Source organism: Nicrophorus vespilloides, unplaced genomic scaffold (assembly GCF_001412225.1).
Source record: "Nicrophorus vespilloides isolate i.1.1-1 unplaced genomic scaffold, Nicve_v1.0, whole genome shotgun sequence".
In the NCBI taxonomy this organism is placed as follows: Eukaryota; Metazoa; Arthropoda; class Insecta; order Coleoptera; family Silphidae; genus Nicrophorus; species Nicrophorus vespilloides.
In genome coordinates, this window is record NW_017098186.1 from 201,066 (window position 1) to 208,770 (window position 7,705).

At 28.6% G+C, this 7,705-nt stretch overlaps 2 protein-coding genes across 14 annotated transcripts in view; one reads left to right on the forward strand and one right to left on the reverse strand.

Annotated features, from left to right (window-relative positions):
* Positions 1-7,705, reverse strand: part of LOC108561847 (coiled-coil domain-containing protein CG32809) — a 61,453-nt gene that overhangs the window by 17,203 nt on the left and 36,545 nt on the right. The window lies entirely within an intron of this gene.
* Positions 1-7,705, forward strand: part of LOC108561848 — a 22,460-nt gene that overhangs the window by 312 nt on the left and 14,443 nt on the right. The window lies entirely within an intron of this gene.

The window sequence follows — 7,705 nt, forward strand, 5'->3', positions numbered from 1 at the left end:
ACATTAAACAGTTAAAATAATTAAATAACTGAATTAGAACATATCATGAAGCAACAACGGTTCATTGCAGCCTCCGACCTGAAAGCCGCCACGAGGAAAATTGAATTTACTGCCGACTCAATTCCTGTTAACTCGTAAAGCAGGGCATTAGGTGGATTGGATTACGATTTAAATCTCTAATCCTGCAAATACGACGCATTGCAGGTGTATCGTCTGGGATACAATTTATGCTGAATCTGTATTATGATATGCTTTTACATTATTTTGGCCAATTACATGAAAAAAAATAATTATAAAACAGTTGGTAATCTAATAAAATCTATTATTTTGAAAAAAAGTAAAAACAATTTTTGTAGCAAATAGTATTTTTGAAAAAAAAAAATGCTTGAATTAAATGATTAATATTAATTATACTATAATTACCATCAGGGTCGTGTGGTAGATTTTCTCAGTGTAGAGCAACTTAACTTTTTATCTCTAAAACAGCGATTTCCAAACATTTGGCTATTGCGCCTCACTTGAAAAAATAAATTCAACGATAAATGGATTAAACCATAGTAATTTATAAATACTCGCTACATTCCCCAAACATCCAGCTTTCATATGCATCTTTTGGCTACATCAAATCTATTATAGTTTTCGAGGAAATCACAATATAAAAACACAGCTTTTTCAAATGTAATTATTTCATTTTTTCAGCATTAAACGCGAATTACAGCCAAATGGATAAAATCATAGCAATGTCTGAATACTAGCTACATTCCCTACATTTCCTCATTCACCCAAAATCTCCAAAATCGCAACTTAAATTGCGAATTACAGCTAAATGGATGAAACCACAGCAATGAATATTTTTAATATCTATCTATTATTCAAATGCGATCTGATAATGGTATTTAAATATTTGCACTTTCCGAATAACGAGACTTCCAAACTTGCTTAAATTCTTGATATATGAAAGCAGAATATTTAACGTATTTAAAAATAATTCGATCGATTTGAGTGAAATTGAAATTGACGTATAAAATAAAAGGCTCGTCGGAGAGGCTTCTCGCAAAGTGGAATATTTGAATGCAATTAAATAATATTTAAAATTCCTGGTGACAATATCCATGCATCTTCTTCGACTTTCGCTATCGCTTCGAAAAGAGAAGCTTCATGAATGTTTCATGCGTTATTCAAAGAAGTGTTCCTCTTCCCTGCGTTCATTTGACTCATTCAAATTTCAATCGCGGTTTGCATTCCGATGCATTTGGCAAAAAAAGAAAACGAAATTGATCTGATAGATAAATAAAACATGTAATACGCATAAAACAACAATTACTGATATATCCAATTACGCGCAATTATTACATACAAATATTCCAAATAAAGGTAGACACGCATATATGTATATCGTTTATATTAATTACAAATGGAAAGTACGAACTGTTATGTTATTGGTAAATTACCGGTGATTAGATTTTATTGTAATGCGTTCACTTTTAGAGTATTTAATAAATTGAAAGGTACAGTTTAATGATGCTAAGTGCATGCTACAATGTTTATTTTTTATTGAACTGATCAGTTTGTTATGGCATTCCATTTAGATTATGAAATAAATGCTTAAAATTCTAGGTCACAATTGATATTATAAACTTCAGTAGAATTTAGTTACTTTTCGGGTGTGTGTAAAACGGGTCAACGTGACCCGTCTATAGCAAATACGTTCATGAAATATCATCAATATTTGGATTCAAATTGGAATAACTTTGGATTCGTATGTAGCAAAACGGGGAAAATCATAATTCTGATATCCATTATGTACCTCACTAATACTTTGAATGAAAATACAGAAAATCCTGATATTATACATAAGAAAACAGCAGACACTTTGTTCCTATTTTTGTGATATTTAATAATTGGGTCATTTTGACACCTAAATTATTTTTAGATTTCTTCAAGACATCTGATTTTTTAAATATTAATAAAATGTTATAATGGAAAAGATATGTGTTATTTGGCAATATGAAGATAATTTGTGTGAACTCGAATGGAGAACAATAATAGTCAACGAGCATTTCAATACAGGTAAGGAAGAATGAGTTCATTAAAATATTAAAATTGCATTATTCCTTTTCCGGGAAGGCGACTGTCGTCAACAAAGGATGGAAACGACTTGCATAAAAGCTCATTAATTGCTTCGAGTTCACAAAATGCTAATATAGAGCATAGTAATCTCGAATATACTCTTTAATATTACCTTTATTGTGTAGCTATTGGGATGGAAGGTAGAGTAGGAATTCAAAATAATGAATTGTTCGCATTTACCAATCAAGCAACTGAGTATTTTTTTTATCAACTTTTCCTTACTTAATTAATAATTATTATGTAACAAAAATACAATTAATAATAAAAGACGATATAAATTATAATCCAAGTTTTTATTATGTGGTCCTATTTGTAGGTTCTAGGGTTTATCGGCTCTCACAAATTTTGTTGGGAATCGAACCAACGATCTTTCGTATCAGTTATTATTAAATGATGTACCACTGCGTGTTTGTTTGGTTGCATATCTTTAAATATGAATAAGACTTTATTTCTTATAGAAATCTCATAAAATATTAATTTCTATTAAATGAATTAATTTGAATATTTCTATTTCTAAACATTATATAAATAAACAATTTGTAATATGCAGTCAAGTTAACAGTAATGCAGTAGTTGTAAATATAAATGTTCATTCTAGTATTATTGCTCTTTGCGAAAAGTATTCGAATAAATTTTGAATAAATGAATATTATTTATAACTTTGCATTTATGTAAACTCAACTTTTATATTTTTTTCATATGAATACTTACATTACAATTTATGAACTTTTCACAACATTTACCAGAACATGAATATCACATCGTAATCGATTGCAATACAAAAAATAAATAAATAAGAAAAACTTGCGTATTAATAATTACAATGATTTTCTTGTAACTTTTATGCAATACATGATTTATGTGGATCTTTTTGCGTAAATCTCGTTTTCGCATGTAATACGTTTTGCGACATTTATCTAATTTCACAAGAAACTGTTACATATGTTGTGTTATATTTTTATGTATATATTTATATATGTTCAATTGTGATGAAATCAGAGGACGGCAATAACATGTATAATAAAAGAGGTTTATTTTATACTCCTCCTCTACACGATATTGATTTTCTATTCAACAAAGTTAAAGAGAAGCTTATGCTCTTATTGATTATGCAAATATGCTGCTGTTGCTTGTGAAAGCATAGATACTTACATAAAAGAGCATTTTTTATATTAAACTATATTTTATTTAATACATTAATTTTTGTTTCAAATTGATAATCAAAATGTTTATATTTAGAAAACTACAAATTTTACTTAATGTTTGAGTTATTTATTTTTTAAATTCGATAGTTCATTCTATAAATGTGTCAAAAGGTCAAACAGAGAATGTAACGCAAAGTACTTTTGTGGTCGAAACTGAAGTGAAATTCAGTGAATGCTAATGTTCTTTGCTAAAACAGATCAGTAATAAAAAAGCGTATATTCTAATATCTAGAAGTTAATTATTTTTTTTGATCAGAAATTAGCAATTATAACTTAAAAAAAACGAATAGTAAAAGTGCTATTACTTGGAAAAGATTGCTATCAAATTGGTAATGAATATCCTAAACTGGACACGATTCCATTCACCTTATGCAATCGCTTATAGGAATTGATTTAAAGTATGATTAGTTATAATGACTTCATTGATTGCAAATGCATTTGTTGCAACCGAAAATGTGAATATTATCAAAAAAAAAACGGGTATTTTCCACGTTGCGCAATAAAAATGCAAGTCATAATATTATTTGTTACCTTACCACAATTCTGTAGGAGTTATTTATGTCTACGTTTATGGACTCACCTGGAACAAAACAATAAAGAACTGTTATTAAAATGGACCAATTATATAAAAATAATAATGTGGTTTCGAAATATTTTCAAAAGCGTACTAAATTTACATCAAATACAAATTGGTTGTTTGATTTAGTGAACCAGATTACGTAACGCGTTACCAAACTCATATATGTCTCGCTCAGACAATAATAGTCATGCGTTCGTTCCCTCATGGTCAAAATCGTTTCATTATTGCCATTATCGCAGCCTTCGCAGTCGCCCGAATGCATTGAACGTATATTCAAAAGAAGGATTGACGCTTTCATGATTAATTACAATACCCACAAAAAAAATAAATAAAACAAAAATTATATGAAATAAGAACTGGTTTTTAGAATCGTATGGGATTTAAATTTCACTTTTTATTGGTCTCGATATTTTCTTTTTCGTAAACAGGATCTGCCGGTTTTATTACATAACAACATTTTTTTTTTTCATCATAATTATTTGGTCCGAATATGATCAGAGCTGAATGTAAATAGTGTTAATTGATGATAATAGGTGCGTAATTAATTAAAAGTGAGCTGCAATTTGGAGAGGGGAAATTGATTTAACTTTTACTCGTAACGATAATCGCCGTTTCATGTAAATGTTGTTGAATGAAAATTGCGCTTTTTTTTTATTCGGTTCGGATTTATTTACGTTGCGTAAGATGATGCAAACACGTGCGTTGCGTCGGTTTACGGAAAATTATGTTAAAGGAAGAAAAAAAAACGGCAAGTGAAAAAAAAAAACTTTTACGCACATCTGATTTAATGAATCCGAAGAGTGCGAAGAAGTGAAAGGACTTGACCGAGTCATATTCATGTCGCATAACGTAAAATCCAACTTATGTTGTTTTTGTATGGCTGCATCATCGAACATTCTCATTTCACCTGGAGTTCATCGAATCAATGCCAATTACGTAATGCAAACCGAAACGCCCCTTGCGATTTATGCGGCCCTTCGGATGCATGTGTGTCGTGGTTTATAATAGAAAGTGTGCCGAAGGGTGTGTTCGAATTTCCTCACTTGCAATTTATTACTTGCACAATTCAATTCTATTAGAGAAAGAGGGAGGAGAGAGCAGAACGAGCGCACCGAAACCGGGTTTATTGATTTCTGTTTGGTATTTATATCTATCTATCTAGTCGGTAGTTTTCATGCCGACATCGAATTCTATCAAAGATATGTACGGTAAAAAAATATAATTGATTAGATTTCGAGGTAAACGAAAGTTTCATCAGGCGCACTTTTCGTATATTATTAGTGTGACCAATAAACGATGAGTTGATGTCACTTTCGTTGTAACTACAATATCGAGTAGCACTTGAGAGTATTACCGTCGAGAGCATTTCTCTCAAGTGAACATATTTCTAAGAGTATGTAACTGTTTGAGAGTGTTACGTTTACTATCGAAGTACGATAATATATTGACCTATTGAGAGTTATAAAAAAGTTTAACTAAAACTTCTAAAGTTTCTCTCAAGAGCATCTTTCTTCTTGTTCGAGAGAGACTTTTTCATATGTAAAGTAAAAACTATCTGTTGGACGATTTCTCTCACAACATTGATCAAGAGGTCCTTCCACTATGTACCTCGGTTAACGTTACCTATAGTAACGAACCTTTGATATAACGAACTCAGCAATTTCAAATCCAAATTTAAGATCAACGCCCGACAAATCATACTTTAAGAAGACAATAACAACAAAAAAAATAGAAATGATGGCTAATCAATAGGTTTCGAAATTATCGATGAAAATTAATTGTATATAACTTAATTAGCTCGTTCACTATAGTCCTTCCATTCAATTTAAGTACTTAAACCAGTGTTTCCCAACTTTATTTGTGTCTTGTCCCAACTAAGCTATTCTAAAATTGGTATGCCTTATGATAGGTTTTAGGAAGAAATCAATAGGAAATTCTTGAGTAAACACAATAAGTAAATTTAATAAAATATATAATGAAGAACTGAAATTCGTACGCCATCATTTATTTGTATCTAATATAACATTGAACTTGTATACAATCTATTTTTAAGATGAAATATTAAAGAAATAAGTCCTAAAATTATTAACCATGATCTACAATTCTTAGGGACTGGACCACTCCTAAACTATGTTGTAATCAAGGTTATAGTAGATATATACTTTTATTTTGTTTCTTGCAACATCTCTAGTAAAATATAGTAATGGTCTAGACGAAAATGCTAAATCAAACAAGTTTATTGCTTTAATTAAACTGAAATAGTTCACACGTGTTACAGTTTTTGTAAGCACATGAATTATTTAATAAATTTCATCTACTGCATTAAAATTCCTTACTTCAAATGATTTTGTATGGATGTTTCCTTCACATATTCAAATGCGCACAGAAAACATACAAAAATGCGGGTAAAATTAAACTAAAATTAATGAATGTACAATGTCTATACATTTTTGTTCATTAATTAACTAATTAGCAATTATTATCTTACGACCAGACAAAAAACTGTTTCATTATTATCTGCAGCGTGTAACCTTGATTATGAAATAAACTTGTTTTTCAACATTTAGTTTTGTTATACATTAGTTTTTGTTTGATAATAAATAACTTAATAAAGTTTATTTTGATAACTATAATAAAGAAATCATGTAATTAGTAATGTACTATCATTTTTTTAATATTTGTATTTTATTTGTATGGATATTCAAAGATTTTATTTTTTTTATTGAAAATTTAACCATACCTACACGTATAAGCGGAATTACGCATTCGAAGAAAGTTTAGAGTCAACCACCTGCAAAATATTTAGATCACTTGTGCTCAAGACTTTAGTAATCTTATATTTCTAAGTTCATAATCATCAAATTATTATTGCATTTTGGTTTAGAATTATTATAACAAACATTTATTAATTTGCTATATTTTTTAATTTACAGTAAAATTATCATATTTTTAGTTATTGTTTCCTAGCAACTATTGCATGTAATTAATGTAAATAATCAATAATAAACAAACTTTTACGCACATCTGATTTTAAAGAATAAAAAAAGAAATAGTTTAATAATAATAATAATATATAGTTTATCTGCTTACATTTATATAATAAAAACCTTGTAATAGAGTTTATTATTATAATGAAAGAAAGTCAGTTTGCAAATTCTTTACAATTAAGTGTTTTTTTTTTAAATATATTAAACAAATGAACGAATTTATATTATGTAATTATGAAAACTTGTGGAATACGAACCCAATATAATAATTTTAATTTCTTCCATTTATTATTACAATTGATTAAAACAAATATAAAGATGTAATATAGTAATACCTCATACAGTGCGAGTAATCAGTTCTAGTAATATCAATTTTTTTGAAAACCGGACTAATCAAATTAAAATTTAGTTTGTTTTAAAATATTCAAACTGATCTATAATAAAACCAGTTTGAAATAAGTAAGGTTTACTTTAGAAATTTGATATTTTTAGTGAATATGTAATAAAAAAAAACTCAGACTTATGAATGCTAATAATAATAAACAAGGCTTACGTAATTAACATATGTATGGCACTTTCTTATTACTTATTTACTACGTACTTATAGATTATTCATGGAAAGTCGTTGAAAACCGCGATAATATATCAAATTGTCAGAAATGTAAAATAAACCGCAAATCATTCTTCATCTGCGCATTATACAATAAATAATCGATTTCCTTTTTCGATCATCTTGTAACGAGTATAGAATGTTAATTGAAACGCTACAATTCGAATCGTTTATGAACGCCTTATAAACGCGA